We start from the raw sequence: 17,286 nt of genomic DNA, 5'->3' as shown, positions 1-17,286 counted from the left end.
CCATGTTGATGCCTTTAACATGGCAGGGCAACAGCAAATTTGACTGTAATTTAACATTTCAGTTCATGATTCGCTAGCAAACCGGCAAAGTGCTCTCGGTTATACAAAAAACCCACCGCCCGCCCCGCAATTATAAGCCTCGTTTTTGAGCACTTAATATTCATAGTGGCCATTCTCTATGGATTGTACTTGAAATTGCCACATTACACAAAAGACAAAGAAGAAAAAGAGAAAATGGGGAAAAAACTTGTTGTCTGACTGGCACCAACGTTTAGACCATGAACTGACGTCCTAGCCTACAACCTGCTGCAGGCTACCATTTTTCATATTTATACATTTGTATTTTTGTTTCACAGGACACTTACAACCGTGGATGATGCTCAAGTGTAGATGTTTGGTGTTTGTCTTTTGGATTATTGTAGCCACTTGCCGGCAGAGGGAAAAATGTGAATTATGACAAAACCAAAAACAAACGACACTTTCATACATAAATATTTTAGACAAAGCAACGGCAACGGTAACAAGTGTTCATAAACAATTGTCGGTGGGTGTGTGTTCTGAATGTGTGCGGAAATCGTGGGAACGCCCAGATACAATTACGTGAATTAAATAAAAAATGCTTGAAATGAAACAGTATAATGTCCGCAATGCAAAGGTTGCAGGACAGGGTTTAAAAAAAACTAAGACTAAGCTATTGAATTTTTTTATTTTTCATGATTTACTATTTTTATACCCTCCACCATAGTATGAAGGGTATGTTAAGTTTGTCATTCCGTTTGTAACACCTCGAAATATACATTTTAGACCCCACAAAGTATTATATATATTCTTGATCAGCATAAAATTCTATGTCGATTTAGCGATGTCCGACCGTCTGTCCGTCTGTGGAAATCACGAACGAAATGAAGTAGATTGATAAAATTTTACTCAAATGTATATTATGTCTGCAGGACTTTTGGTATTGAAAATGGGCCATGTAGGTCTATGTTTTCGTATAGCCCCCATATAACGCTACCTCCCTTAATTCGGTATTTTGATGATTTTAGCTACATTATTCACCGATTTTGTTTTTTCAAGTTTCGCATTTAAATATAGTAATGGCCTATGACAAATGTTGCCTATTCAGGTCCACGTCGTCATTTAGACCCTAATATGGCGGCTACATTAGGTATTTTTAAGATTTTAACAGAATTTTTAACGGATATTATTTATTCATTTTTTTTTTCTTTTTTTTTGAAAATTGCCAAATTCCTTCCAAATGATGGAGGTTATTCAAAGTTCGGCCCGGCCGAACTTACTTGTTTTTATTTTTGAAGTAAGTTTCCTACGTTAAAATAAAATTGAATATGAGGCGATTTTATTTTACCTATACCATTTTTAAAATAAATTCTTGCTACCTTTGCCTTTATTGCAGACGGCTTGATGATATATTGGTTATGAAGTTTTTGAAAATAACTGACTGACTGACCGAAAATCACCGCCCAGACAAAACGTCTGAAGCTACAAACTTGAAATTTTGAACGTGGGCTACTCTTGGAAATTCATACCAAAATGGTACGAACAGTACTAAAATATACTAAAAATTTGAATTTGTACTGTTTATTTGCGAACTGTACTAAATGGTACTAAATTTGAAACAATGAACGGATGAAACTAGAATTTTGAAATTTTGTATGGGATTCCCTTTAAGTGGTTGGTTTGTAATATACAGGGTGAGATAAAAAAACTGCAACAAAGTCAAACGCCATAATTTTTACATTGTTTTAAATTTTATTGAATGAAAGAAAAAAAAAATGGCGGAAATAGCATAACATTTTAGAATAAGTTTAGACTTGTTCGAATTGTTCACCTTTGAAATGAAACCGTCTCGGGCTACCCGAATGTTGCCCTGCGGGTTTTTGGCCCATTTCCGGCGAAGCGCTTGCTTGAGGTGATCGACACTTTGGTATTTTTTAGTGCCAACCTTGCTGTCCAAAATACTCCAGACACAACGGATTGGTATCTGGAGATTTTGGTGGCCATTGTGTGCTGGAAATGAAGCGAGGAACCTAATTTTGGTACCATTCTTGGGTGGAGCGTGCTGAGTGCGATGATGCTGAGTCCTGTTGGAATGTCCAAGGTCTGCGGCCAAAATAGTTGCCTGTCAAAAAAAAAAAAAAAATGCAGGTCGCATTTATTATCCGATTGAGATGAAATTTTCCAAATAACAGTTGTTTGGCCCAAGGACGAAAATAGGAGATACTCGGTAAAAATTTAGATATAGCTCCCATATATATATTCGTCCGATTTGCTTTTTATTGTGCACCAAACGTGTAATATTAGCCCGAATAGTATAGAATTTCGCACATATAACCAAAATAAGTATGCCAAATTTGATCGAAATCGGTTCAAATATAGCTATAGCTCCCATATATATTGTTCAACCGATTTGTTATTTTTGTCCTCAGTAACAACAATATATAGCAGATATAGCTAGAGCTCCTATATATATATATATATATATATATATATATATATATATATATATATATATATATATATATATATATATATATATATATATATATATATATATATATATATATATATATATATATATATATATATATATATATATATATATATATATATATATATATATATATATATATATATATATATATATATATATATATATTGTTCATCCGATTTGTTTTTTTTGTCCTGCACAGCCGTGTAATATGCACTCTGTAGCAACGATATTCGGGGAAATCTATCAAATACAGCTCAGAAATACATTTGCTAAATTTTATCGAGATCGGTTCAGATTTGGATATAGTTCCCATATATAACTTCGTCCGATTTACCTTTGATTGTGCACCAAACGTCTAATATTTGCCCAAATGGGATGAAATTTAGCACTTACGACCGAATTGAGTCTAGAAGCTAGTAGCCGTAATATGCACTCCGTAACAACGATATTCAGGGAAATATATCAAATACAGCCCAGAAATATCTTTGCCAAGTTTTATCGAGATCGGTTCAGATTTGGATATAGCTCCCATATATATATTTTATCCGATTTCAAATTAATTGTGCACCAAATGGGCAATAAAAGTCCAATACAATTTTGAAACCAAATACAATTTTGAAACCAAAATTTTAGATTTTTCAAATTTTTATTTGTTATTTGTTTCTGTAATTGTGATTTTTATATCAATATGTCTCTGCCATGAGATGTTACTCTATGTATTGTAGACACAAACCATTTGCTCGAAATGCATTTTGTCTAGTCTTTACCATTTTAGGTCTTTGTAGCAAAGTGGTGTAGGGTATCATAAAGTCGGCCCCGCCCGACTTTAAGACGTTCTTTACTGGTTAAATTGAATTTTGCAGGTTCTGATATGTCCTAAATGTAACACTAAACCAAAAAAAAAAAATGAAATTAACTGAAACTACCAACTTCACAATTTAATTTCCTTACATTCACATTCAATTTTATTCATATTTGATAATATCGCTCATATCCCGACGAATTGTGTTAAGAATGTACAAAACAAAAAATAATATTTTTGGGGGGAACATGTACACATCTATTAAATCTTTTTATATCCTCCTATTACAGTTTATTCCTCCATTAAAATTTTTTCGAAAAGAAAAACCATGAAATTTAAATCTCTGCTCGTTTTATGAATTATCCTTGAAGATTATGCTCAAATGTTTTCGTTTAATTTTAACGACAACTTTTAAGCCCCTAGTGTCAAAGCTTTGTTTGTCTTTGGGATTTGCTGCGATGGCCATTTTGCGTTCTCTGTTACTTCTTTTGTTTTTATTTTACCGTGTTTTTTTCTCGCACAAGAGCATAGAACAAAAAGCTCATGTTTACACAGAAAATGGCATAATGTAAATAATGGGATTAATAAAAGAAACCAAAAAAAAGAGAGAAAAAAATTGTTGTCAATTTAGAAAATGTGTCCTGTTTCACACAAAAAAAAAAAAACATGCAGGCATCATTGAAGACGTTGCAGTAGGTAGTGTAATTAAATAAATGTTGAAGCATTTGTCAAACACACATATAAATGTGTTTTTATACCCTACACCACATAGTGGTAAGGGTATTATGTCTTTGTGCATTTGTTTGTAACATGGATAATGAAGAGAGATAGAATCATAATTACGTTTTGAAAATCTTCATAGAATCACTTTCTAAGTCGATTTATGCATGTCAGTCCGTCCGAGCGTCCGTCTGACTATGTATTTTTTGGAAGTTCTCATTTCAATCGTATGATAAATGCACCCTGCATGTATTTTTCATACAAAATCATTCAAATTTAGATATAGCTCCCATATATATCTCCAACCGATTTCGGGTTAATAGTGCACCATATGGCCATTCTCAGTCCAAATGACTTGAATTTTGGCACATCCGACAGAATTCAGTCCAGAAGCAAGTATATCAAATTTGATGAAATTCGGTTCAGATAAACCTATAGCTCACATATACATGTTTTATCCGATTTGGTGTTTAAGACTCTCACATTCGTAATATGCACTCTACAAGAATTATATTTGGTACCTGATAACTTATGCAGCTCAGAAATATCTCTGTCAATTTGCATCGAGATCGGGTCAGATTTGAATATAGCTTCCATATATATCTTCAACCGATTTCGGGTTAATTGTGCACCAAATGGCCAATATAAGTCCAAATGACCTGAATTTTGGCGCACCCCACCCAGTTCAGTCTAGAAGCAAACACATAAAAATCGGTTCAGATATAGCTATAGCTTCCATCAGACCACTGTCATTTCTGAGCCACTCGTCCGACAACTGATCAAATTATTCCAGTGACAGCTCATTATATTGTTTATAACCGTACAAAAGCATTTTGGTGAGAATTTTCCAGTAAAAAAGTTATTCGTGATGGAATCCAAGCGTGATAGTGTGATTTCTTTATATTTGGCTGGAAAGCCACAAGTGGCTATCGTTAGAGCACTTCAGAATTTAAATGTGAATAAATATTTTGTGCTTCGCACCATCGCTCGTTACCGTGATACTGGTAGCGTGGCACGACGGCAAGGAAGTAGACGGAAGAAAACAGCAACATCAGCACAAATGGTTCGAAGATAAAGAAGCGACTTGATCGAAACCTGCATCGCCGTGGCCGAAAAATGGCTCGCGAGCTGAACATATCGCAATATTCCATTCGGCAAGTATTGAAAAATGAGCTTGGGGTGAAGCCATTAAAATTCCAAAAAGTGCAAGAACTTACACCGCAACAGAAAGAAAATAGACTGTAAAGAGTTGCTTCGCTCGGCCGAAAGTGGTAAACTGCTGAATTTGGTTTTCTTCGATGAGAAAATATTCGTTGTCCAGCAGTTTGTAAACAAACTGAAAATGTGCACCTTCGGTGGGTCACCAGAAGTCAGGCGCCGGCCATGGTGATGGTGTGGGCCGCCATAATAGTTAGTCGACCGTGGCATCAGAATAAATACCGAATATTATCGCGAAAATATTCTGACCAAACATATTGGCCGCAGACCATGGTCATTCCAGGTTAGGTTAGGTTAGGTTAAAGGACGCGCGATTGCCATATGGCAACCGCTCCACTCGGAGACCTATAGGTCCATTGTGTTCATCCTAGAAAAGAGTTTTGAGAGATAGAGGAAAAAAGTGATTGATAGAGAAAATGAAGATAAGGAATAGTGTAGTAGAGTGAGAATCTACGGCTGAGGAGTTTGCCGTGTCGTCTTAAGCCACTTGAGTCTTCTGGCTAGTTGAAGTATTACTACTGGGTCAGTGTTAGAAAAAGATGACAAATCATGTGACACTAGTTCTCCCACTAGCCTATGCCTCACAATAATGAGTGCTGGGCAGTGGCAGAGTAAGTGTTCGATTGTCTCGATTTCTTCTTCATCTTGACAGATCCTACAGTAGTCAATGCCGTCGCTGTCCCATTTCGATGTCATAGCCCTCACCTTACAGTGACCTGTGATGATGCCCACCACGAGTTTTAAGTCAGGTTTTGACAATGACATCAGCGACCTTGTTCTCTTCTCCGAGAGCGTGGGCCAGATTCGTTTGGGGATGTTACAACCAATTTCATCCAGCCATTTTTGTTGGATCTTCTCAGAGTAGTGTTTGTGAATAACCTGCAGGAAATGGCACAGTGGTGGTTTAACCGAGTTGTCTACTTGAATTGTAGTTGATTCGGATCCTAATCTGGCCAGTTCGTCTGCAGTCTCGTTACCTGGGATGTTAAAGTGTCCAGGAACCCAACAAAGATTGATGGATAACCCAGTGTTTTTCAAGGCTTCCCTGCAGTTCAAAACAGCCGTAGACTTGATTGTAAAGGAACTCAAGGCCTTCAGTCACCGGACTACTGACTATAGTCACCGGACTACTGACTTCAATGTTCCTCGTGACCAGCAAGTCAATGGCCTTTTTGACTGCAATGATTTCCGCCTGAAAAACGCTACAGTTGTTTCCAAGCTTGTAGGATTCACGAACGTTAAGAGTATCACAGAAGACACCAGCTCCCGTTCCACACTCCATCTTTGAACCGTCAGTATAGACAGCTATGCCGCGGAAAGGTGGGTTGTTTTGAGCCCAGGTGTCTCTGTCAGGTATGTGTATGTCAGGTGGGTGGAAGCTTAGTCGTGGTGAAATATAGTCACTTGCAAAGTCTGTCTCTCCCACATTCTTTACACGCCTTAGAATCGCAGAATGTCCAAAGGGTTGACTGCGCCATTCACCTAGTTCTCTGAGTCGAAGAGCACTCCTGGATGCCTGTTCCTCCACATATAAATTCAGTGGGCCTAGACCCAGTAGAGTATCCAGTGCTGATTGAGGCGTGCTCCTGAAGGCACCCGTTATTAATAAGGATGCGGCCCGTTGAACTTTGTTAATATGTCGTAGATAAGTTAACTTCTTCAAAGAATGCCACCATACTAGAGCTCCATAGGTTAGAATGGGGCGAACGATTGACTCATACATCCATTTAATGATGTGCGGTTTGAGGCCCCAGCTTTTGCCTATAGAATTCTTGCAGGAATAGAGTGCAATTAAGCCTCTCTTAGCTCGTTCCTCGGTGTTCCTCTTCCAACTTAGTCGGTGGTCAAGGATAGTGCCAAGGTATTTGGCTTCTAGCGAAAGGTTTAATCTGACTCCATCTAGTTTCGGTGGTGTAAATGTAGGGTATTTACGTCTCTTAGTGAAAAGGACGAGCTCTGTCTTTGATGGGTCATTCCAAGAGGACTCAGCACGCGCCACCCAAGAATGGCTACAAAATGAGGTTCCTCGCTTCATTTCCAGCGCACAATGGCCACCAAAATCTCCGGATACCAATCCGTTAGACTATTGTGTCTGGAGTATTTTGGAAAGCAAGGTTGGTACTACAAAATACCAAAGTGTCGATTACCTCAAGTAAGCTCTTCCCCGGGAATGGACCAAAATACCGCAGAGCAACATTCGGGCAGCGTGTGACGGTTTCATTGGCCATTTAAAGGCCATAATTCTTGCCAAAGGTGACCAATTTGAATAAATCTAAACTTATTCTAAAATTTAATGCTATTTCCGACATTTTTTGCTTTTATTCAATAAAATTTATAAAATATGTAAAAATTATGGCGTTTGACTTTGTTGCAGTTTTTATATTCTTGATCATCGTAAAATTATAAGACGATTTAGCCCTGTCCGTCCGTCTGTCTGTTGTAATCACGCTAGAGTAAAAGCGAATTAAGATAGGAAATTTTGCACTGATCAGTATTTTGTCTGAAGATAGGTCAAGTCCGAAGATGGGCAACATCGGTCCAGGATATCCTATAGCCCCCATATAATGGTACCTCCCAATATTCTATATTTTGATAATTTTAGCCACATTTTTCAATGGAATTGTCTGAAAATCCACATAAGGAGTTCCTTGTGAGTACTTTATCCCCTGGAAGAGAATTACCTGTATCGGTTCAAGTATAGCCTCCATATAATGGTACCCCCTATATTCGGTATTTTGATGATTTTAGCCACATTTTTCAATGGCATTGTCAGGAACTCCACACAAGGAGTTCATTTACCCTCTGGAAGAGAATTGTCGTTATATGTCCACGATATCATATAGCCCCAATATAACGGTAGCCCCTGATGTTCGGTATTTTGATGATTTAAGCGACATTATTTATCGGAATTCTTTCAAATTTCGTATTTAAAGTTCGTAATGGGTACTTCAACCTATGATGGAAAATTGTCTATGGAGGTCTACATCTTCGTATGGCCTCCATACAACAGTACCTCCCGATATCCGATATTTTGATTGATTTTAGCGACATTATTTACCGGAATTGTTTCAAATTTCGTGTTGGAAGTTCGTATTGGGTACTTCAACCTATGACAAAAAATTGCCTATGCAGGTCCAGGTCCGTATAACCCAAATATATAGATACCTCCCGATATTTAGTATTTAGATGATTTTAGGGACATTATTTACCGGAAGAGTTTCAAATTTCGTATTTAAAGTTCGTAACAGGTACTACAACCTATGATGGAAAATTGTTTATGCATGTCCTCGTTTTGGCGTAGCTCTCTTATAACGATACCTCCCGATATTCGATATTATGATGATTTTAGTGGCATTATTCACAGCAATTGTTTCAGATTTCGTATTTGAAGTTCATAATGGGTACTTCAATCAATGATGGAAATTGTCTGTGGAGGTCTATGTCTTCGTATGGCTCCCATATAACAGCACCTCCCGATATTCGACATTTTGATGATTTTAGTGGCATTATTCACAGGAATTGTTTTCAAATTTCGTATTTAATGTTCGCAATGGGTACTACAGCCTATGACAAAAAAAAATTGCATATGCAGGTCGTATAGCCCTCATATAACGATACCTCACTATATTCAGTATTTTGATGATTTTAGGGAAATTACTCACCGAAATTGTTTCAAGTTTCGTATTAGAAGTTCGTAATGGGTGCTACAGCCCATGACAAAATACTGTATATGCAGGATCTCGACTTCGTACAGCCCCCATTAACGGCTTTCTTTACGGCTGTATTTTTTCGATGGAATTTTTTTAGAATTTTCCTTCAAAATAGTGGAGGGTATTAAAAGTTCGGCCCGATCAAACTGCTTTTTTACCTGTTTTTTTCTAGTGTATTTGAAGAAGTTGAAGGAGCTATAGATTAACATATGGATAACTTTTATGGAACATCCGAGTGATGCTTTGAAAGCCATAGGATCTTTCTACCTTGTCTATGAAATCGGTGGGTCTGGTTTCCTGCTTCCTTAAAGTTCTCATTTTTGCCTTACTTTTCTCAATATTTCTTATATGGTGACTAATCCGTTTCCAGTTTTGGTTTCATATTTGACTTTTGCATTTGTTATAATATGAAAATGGAGATTTGAAATTCGAAACTAATAACTGCCCAGAAATGTCGAATCTCTTGGAGATAAAAACAAATGTTTCACCTATCTATTAAAAAACAAGTAAGCAAAGGCTATGGTCGTGCGGGGCCGACAATGTGATACCCTACAACACTACAATATGTTGGAAGTCCCTCTTATGTCTAAATTCATTTTGAAAGATTTCGATATTGAACTAATGTCATAGAGGCCTGATGTTACCCTTATTTACGCATTCCACCGTGTTGTTATGTATTCGAAAAAAATTCACAAAAGCCATGGCCCATTTTACAGCTAAGTATAATCCAATGGTCATCCAATATGCTCGACTTCTTTCCTATTTCAGGAAAATGTTTTTTTTTTGTTCCATTTCGACCGCTGAATTTATAACAGTAGGCTTTAATTCTCACCCTGACGATACCCCATGAAAAATTTCGTGAGGAACGGACGATAATTGCGACTTGTATATAATACCTTCAACACATAGTGTTGGAGGGTGTAGAAAAACTATAAAAATTAACAACAACAAAATACTACGGTATCCCGAACAAACAAGCCAACAATGTTCTAAAATTAACAATTCAAAATTGTAAGTCAAATTGAAAAAAAAATCGCATGCGATGAAAAATATGACAAAAATTGAAAAAAATGCAACAAAAAATATTCACTTTTTTATTGGAAGATTTTTACGCGATTTTCCTTGATGTTATCCTTTTCTGGCAAGAGAACACTCCGAATTGATGAGAATTGTGAAAATCAGTCCAGTGGTTCTAGATTTATCAGCGATCTATCTAACATTCCCTTCTTTGATATATGAGATCGTATATATTTTGCTATATATGCGAGATTTTGGATATGAGCATCAATGTAACGGTCAGAAGTGACATGTTCGTGTATTTGTGATTTCGCCAGAATTAAAAATATTCGCGGTTTAGTGGAAAATGTCGTATTTTTTACAAAAAAAGTTATGGTATATTGTACCCGCTAAATGTTGTCCGATTACCATCCAAATTTGTAAACTTTTGCCCAGTCCTAAACTCTAACTCCATGAAAAATTCCGCGCCGATTGGTCTATAATTGTGGCCTGTAGAGCAACTGCAAAATCAAGTATTTTTTTCTGTTTTTGGTACGTTTCAACACCTAAATATTATGCGATCATCTCCAAAAACAATAGGGTTCTATTCTGACCCTAACCCCACCGCCATTTTCAATTTCGTGGGAATCGGGCCATAATTGCGACCTGTAGCTTGATTACAAATTAACATGGACAGACGGACGGACATACTAGATCGACTCAGCTCGGCGAGCTAGAAAGATCCATATATACTTTCCTATGTGGGAAACCAATATTTCGAAGTGTTACATATTTTTTTGCCCAATCAAACTTATAATACCCCCAATACATAGTGTTGTAGGGTATAAATACTATTTAGGTCCAAAATTTCTTTTTCCACAGGTATTAGCAAAATAATCTTGATATACGTAATTCCATGTTATTCACCATCGAATTACTTATAATCCATCAAAATGTCTATATGAAAACATTTTCATAAGGAAACATTAATTTCGTATAACTATTAAATTGAAAGCCATTTTTTTTCTAACTGTAACCAATTTCAATAAATTATAAAAGCCCCCGCAACAGTATTTAATAAAAAATATCCTAATACCATACTAATTAAAACATATCGGTAGTATAAATAAATAATCTGCTAAAAATCCCAATAAAGACAATTTCAATTTAATATTCATATTCGTGTCGGAGATACACAAAAGATTCAGGAAGAATAAAATTCTAAAACATGTCGCTGTAATAAAATTTGTAACGGGAGAAAAATTGTACATCCTTCCGTCGTTGTCGACCGGAAAGGATAAGTGCTGGAATTTGTGATGGTGACACACTTTTTTGTGCGCACGAATATCTCTAATAAACATAAAACAACACTTATGCATACAGTACAATTCGGTTAAATGCAATTTGTGTACATGAATGTTGTATTTTATATCGAAATTTGTTCGGCAAAACACAACACAACGTAAGAAAAAAGTAAAAATAAAGTGTTGGTTAATTTCGACTTTCTCTTCTGAAATTTATGATCGCTTTATAATTAAATAGTTGTCTAATGCAATGAAAAACAAAAATAGATTAATACCACCTTTGTTGCTGAGTTTGGGATTAAGAGTGGAACCCTTTCGATGTTTGATTCGCTGGAACTATAATATAGTTGGTATACCCTCCCCGATACTAGGAGGGGAAAAATTTACTTCTAATTGCTTCCAACTCGGTATTTAGAATTCGTAATGCATTCCACCTCCTCTAGCAGAATTTTGTTCATATAAGTTCAATGTCCGTCCGTCTGTGGAAATCACTCTAGCTTCCGAACGAAATGAAGTAGGTTGATAAAATTTTAATAAAATGTGTATTATGTATTCAGGAGTTTTGGTATTGAAAATGGGTCATGTGGGTCCACGTCTTCGTATAGCCCCCATATAATGGTACCTCCCGATATTTGGTATTTTGATGATTTTAGTGGCATTCTTTACCGAAATTGTTTAAAATTTGATATTTGAAGTTCGTAATGAGCCATGTAGGTCCACGTCTTCGTATAGCCCCCATATAACGGTACCTCCCCATATTGGGTATTTTGATGATTTTAGAGACATTATTCACCGGAACTATTTCAAATATAGTATTTGAAGTTCGTTATGAATAGTACAGCCTATAACAGAAAATTATCTGTGCAGGTCCACGTCTTCGTATAGCCCCCATATAACGTACCCCCTGATATTCGGTATTTTGATGATTTTAGCGAAATTATTTACCGGAATTATTCCAAATTTTGTATTTGAAGTTCGTAATGGATACTACAGTCTATGTCAGAAAATTGTCTGTGCAGGTCCACGTTTTATTCGGTATTTTGATGATTTTAGCTACATTATAAATAAACATTTTTTTCAAGTTTCGCATTAGAGTATTGTAATAGCTTGTGACAAAAGTTGGCTATGCAGGTCCACGTCGTCGTATAGGCATTTTTAAGATTTTAACAGAATTTTGAACGGAATATATTTTTTTGAAAATTTTTAAATTTGTACCAAATGATGGAGGGCATTCAAAGTTCGGCCCGGCCAAACTTAAAGCTTTTTTACTTGTTTTGATTTTAGCTTAATTTAATTCATGGCTTTAGAATAGTCACAATTTCGGAACTATATCTAACTCTGAATCGATTTTCAACAAATTTGACGGAGGCTTTTATACCTCTAATACCAAAAAACCATTGCTGTATAGTGCATGATATGACCTTGATAGGGATTATATTAAAAAATATTTATTGGAGCAAAAGATATACCTGGACGAGTTTCACCAAATGGAAGAATTCGGTTGAATATGAAAAAATCTATCCAATTTGGGTTGATATTACATATATGGTGGATAATAACCGTAAAATCGGATGAAGATGTATAAATAAAAATCTAAACCGATCTCGATAAAATTTAGCAGAGGTATTTTCGAGCTGTATCTGATATCTGATACCAAGTATCATTCTTGTGGAGTGCATATTACGCTATTCGGGACTTAAACACCAAATCGCATGAAACATATATATGGGAGCTATAGCTATCTGAACCGATTTTCACAAAATTTGATGTACTTGCTTCTAGACAAAAATTCAAGTCATTTGGACTGATGTTGACGACTATTTGGTGCACAATTAACCCGAATCGGTTGAAGAAAACCCCGATTCCGATTCTCACCAATTTCAATAGGGTTCGTCCTTGGACCAAACAAATATTGTTTGGAAAATTTAATCACAAACGAATAATAATGCGACGGAAGGAAGGACAGACGGACTGGCATGCATAAATCGACTCATAAAGTGATTCTATGAAGATCCTCAAAAATAACTATGGGTCTATTTCTCTTCCTTCTCCATCTTACCAACAAATGCACAAACGCCGTATTTTTCGATATTCAATTTTTTTCCACAATTACCAGTACATTCTGTAACTGAATTGGGCTTATACCTTATCTAAAATCATTTGCATAGGTCTAATGAAAATAAATGAATAATCAAAACCAAAACTAACAGTGTGATGGGCTACACCATTCCTTTTTAAGGTTCAGTTTCTGTAGATCTGAAAGAATCCCCGCAACAAGTATTGAGTTGTCATTTCAAATATCGAGAAATGATTTTTGTACTGTGTTAAGTTTTTAATCCATTGGATCCTAGAAATTTGGCCCATAGTGACACGATTATCTTGGCATTTGAACGGAGCCCAGAGATCATGCTAAATTTCGAGATATATTAAAAATCGGCAATAATTTAAAAGTTGCGCATCTTAATATTTTAATCAGCCGTAGGTCAGATATGAAACTAGTTAAAAAAAGTTTAAAAAAATCCGTCGAAAAATACCACTCAAATGAAAACTTTTCTATAGGAGCTATACGAAAACATGGTGCTGCATAAGTATTTTTTTCTCATAGACTGTGGTAACGATTCCGAACTTCAAACAATCTTCCAGAGCTTTAGACAATTTCATTTAAAAAATGTGGGTAAAATCATAAAAATACCGAATATCGGAAGGTACCGTAATTTGGGGGATATACGATATTGTGGGCCTATATGGAGAATTTTCTTTCAGGTGGTAATATACTCACAAGGAACACCTTTTATGGATTTTAAGACAATTCTATTCAAAAATATGACTTAAATCATCAAAATACTGAATATTGGGGGATATCGTTATATGGGGGATATACGATATCGTGGACGTATATCGACCCTTCTCGTCTAGGGGGTAAAATACTCAAAGGGAACTCCTTGTATGGATTTTCAGACAATTATATTGAAAATATTGTCTACAATTATCAAAATTCCAAATATCGGGAGGAACCGTTATATTGAGGCTATACGATATCGTGAACCTATATAAACAATTCTCTTTCAAGGTTAAAGTAGTCACGAAAAACTCCCTGTGTAGAATTTCGGGCAATTCCATTAAAAATGTGGCTAAAATCTTCTAAATACGGAAATTCGGGAGGTACCGTTATATGGGGGCCATATGATATTTCGGACCTATATAGACAATTATCTTTTAGGCGGTAAAGTACTCAAAGGGAACACTTTGTGTGGATTTTCGGACAAGTTCATTGAAAAATTTGGCTAAAATCATTTAGTACCGAATATGGGGTGTACCGTTATATGGGGGATGTGCGATATCGGGGACCTATATCGACAATTCTCTTTCAGGGAGCAAACTACCCAAAGGGAACTTCCTCTGTAGATTTTTAGACAAGTCCATTAAAAAATGTGGCTAAAATCTTCTAAATACCGAAGAGATCGAGAGGTACCGTCATATGTGGGATATACGATATCTTTCATTGGATAAAGTAGTCACGAAGAACTTCTTGTGTAGAATTTAAGACAATTCCATTGAAAAATGTGGTTAAAATCTTCTAAATACCATATTTTGGGAGGTACCGTTATATGGGGGATATACGATAGCGTGAACCTTTATAGACAATTCACTTCCAGGAGGCAAACTACTCAAAAGGGACTCCCTCTGTGGATTTTCAGACAATGCCATTAAAAAAGAATTTTACGTTGATCAAGAATATATATACTTTGTTGGGTCTAAAATAATTATTTCGATGAGTTACAAACGGAATGATGAACTTATTATCATTATAGGGTATAAAAATGACCGTAGCATAGACTTCTCACAGAATTTCTACAAACTTTAGATCTGGTATAAAGATGGGATATACAACTCCAGTATTTATGGCTTTTTTTTTTTTTTTTTTTTTGTAAAATACTGAGGGTATATATCCTTGGGAATGCCGACTAAAGCTTCCCAATTCTCACCTCATATTTCATTCCCAACTTCCTAGGAATCCTAGTGTGAAGTCCTTGTGTAAGTATTAGTTAAGGATATAGGTTTCCTCTTCAGTTACTGGTGACATTTCCAAATTTTATTACCAAATTCTTCCTTTTGCAAATTTCCCTCTTTGGATATAGTAACGACTTGTTGCAAGTACATGGTACCAACTGTTCATCCATCGACTAGCTTTGGCAAACTTTATGGGTGAAGTCAAGCAAATAAATTGTGAAGACATAAGCACACACACGGTCATACAAAAATACATAAAATTACACATAAAATCTCTTCGCTCCCTCCCCTTGTTGTATGTTGTACGCCACATGTCTTATGTTCGCATAAAAATAGAAAACACCACCACTTTTGTATAAATCAACCAAAGTCTCGTCACATAAACCGAGAGACAGACAGACAAACAAACCAACAAACATAAACAATAACAATAACAATGCTCAACGCCAAGAACTTTACAATATGGGCAAAACTTACCTAAACTTTGTTGGGTTGTCTAGGGACTTCCGACGGAATTTCGCGATGTCTCGTTACATTGTTTATTGCGGGTCCATGGAAAACAAAAACACAAGAATTGAAATGCCGCTGCTGCTATGATAGATGTGGAATATATTTGTAGCTGTGTGGGTGGTTGGATGGTTTAAACCGAGTATATGTGTGCGCCAGCTATGGCTCTTAAAGCATGGCCATATAGTAATCCAATAATGTAGTAGTATGTGTGTGATATATTCGGGACAATAACTGTAGCTCTGTGAGACTAAAACTACGGTGTCAGAGAATATTTTTTTTTTTGTTTTGAATTATTCAATTCAGTGATTTCTTTCCAACACCAACAACAACAACTACTCCAAATTGAAATAATAAATCAAGTTAATTTGCTCAGTTGTTTACTTGCTGACTTTTAGCCTTCTCACTTGTGGTTCTCCATTGCGGTTAGTTGACTTTTACTTCGGGATTGACTTTAATAAACTTCGAACTTTGTACCACCACATAAAGCGAATTCATTAATTTTTACTTCTTTTTGGCACGCACGTACACACGCCCGAACAGCACGAGGAGCAAACTTCAGAACTTAATTAACATTAGCTGGATATTTTCCATTTCTTTGAATAACTTCATTAATTTACTTCCGCTGCCAAAAAACTTTAATCTTTAGAAAATATTTTTCTTTATTTTTTTTCTCATTCAATACTTCAAATATTTATTTAATTCCAAAATTTTTTTAACTTTGTTATTGTTGTACAATTGTAAACACTTTCACTCTATTTAGCCCGTTTAAACAAAACAAAGAAAATCCGCTAAAATCTTTGTGACACGCTTACCCAGATACGACAAAAATAGAACTGAGACTTTCAGTTTCATTTGTTACACAGCCAATGAACGAATGGATGCTGTGTATCCTGGCCAAGTTCTCTTAACGATGGGTGTGTGTGTGTGCTTCTGTAAAAGAGAGTAGATGGCGTTGGAGGCCTCTGTTAACTTCAGAAAATGTAATGAAGCCTTACAGAATGTGGGGGTTGTATGTACTGTGTAAGCCAGTGTTGCCAGCATTTTTATACCCTCCACCTTGAAAAGAAGGGTATATTAACTTTGTCATTCCGTTTGTAACATCCCTAAATATTTGTCGTAGACCCATATGATCACCATATCGTATGATTACCATAAAATTCTAAGCCGATTTAACGATGTCCTTCTGACCGTCTGTCTGTTGAAATTACGATACAGTCCACATTACTTGACGTAGAGCTTCAAAATTTGGCAGAACAATTTGTATTTTGTCTAGGATGGTTGGTATAGCCGCCATATAACGGTGCCTCCCTATATTCAGTATTTTGAAGATTTGGGTATTAGTAGGTTATAATGGGTTCCAGCTCGGAGCGCGAAACATTGTATATACGTATCACGTTATTTATAGCCCCCATATAACGGTACCTTCCAATATTCAGTATTTTCATGATCTCTACATTTTCCACAGATTTGTCTAAAAATTGGTATTTGTAGTTCATAATGGGT

The 17,286-nt window shown here is 36.0% G+C and overlaps 1 long non-coding RNA gene across 1 annotated transcript in view; it reads right to left on the bottom strand.

Annotated features, from left to right (window-relative positions):
- Positions 1-16,450, bottom strand: part of LOC131801946 (uncharacterized) — a 220,382-nt gene extending 203,932 nt beyond the window's left edge. Inside the window, exon 1 of the long non-coding RNA XR_009341975.1 lies at positions 15,751-16,450. This is a non-coding gene — a long non-coding RNA (uncharacterized LOC131801946). The remainder of the gene's footprint in view (positions 1-15,750) is intronic.
- Positions 16,451-17,286: the final 836 nt, after the last annotated feature.

The sequence above is a fragment of the Musca domestica genome, unplaced genomic scaffold (genome assembly GCF_030504385.1).
Source record: "Musca domestica strain aabys unplaced genomic scaffold, Musca_domestica.polishedcontigs.V.1.1 187, whole genome shotgun sequence".
Classification (NCBI taxonomy): Eukaryota; Metazoa; Arthropoda; class Insecta; order Diptera; family Muscidae; genus Musca; species Musca domestica.
This window is presented reverse-complemented; position numbering and strand designations above follow the sequence as displayed.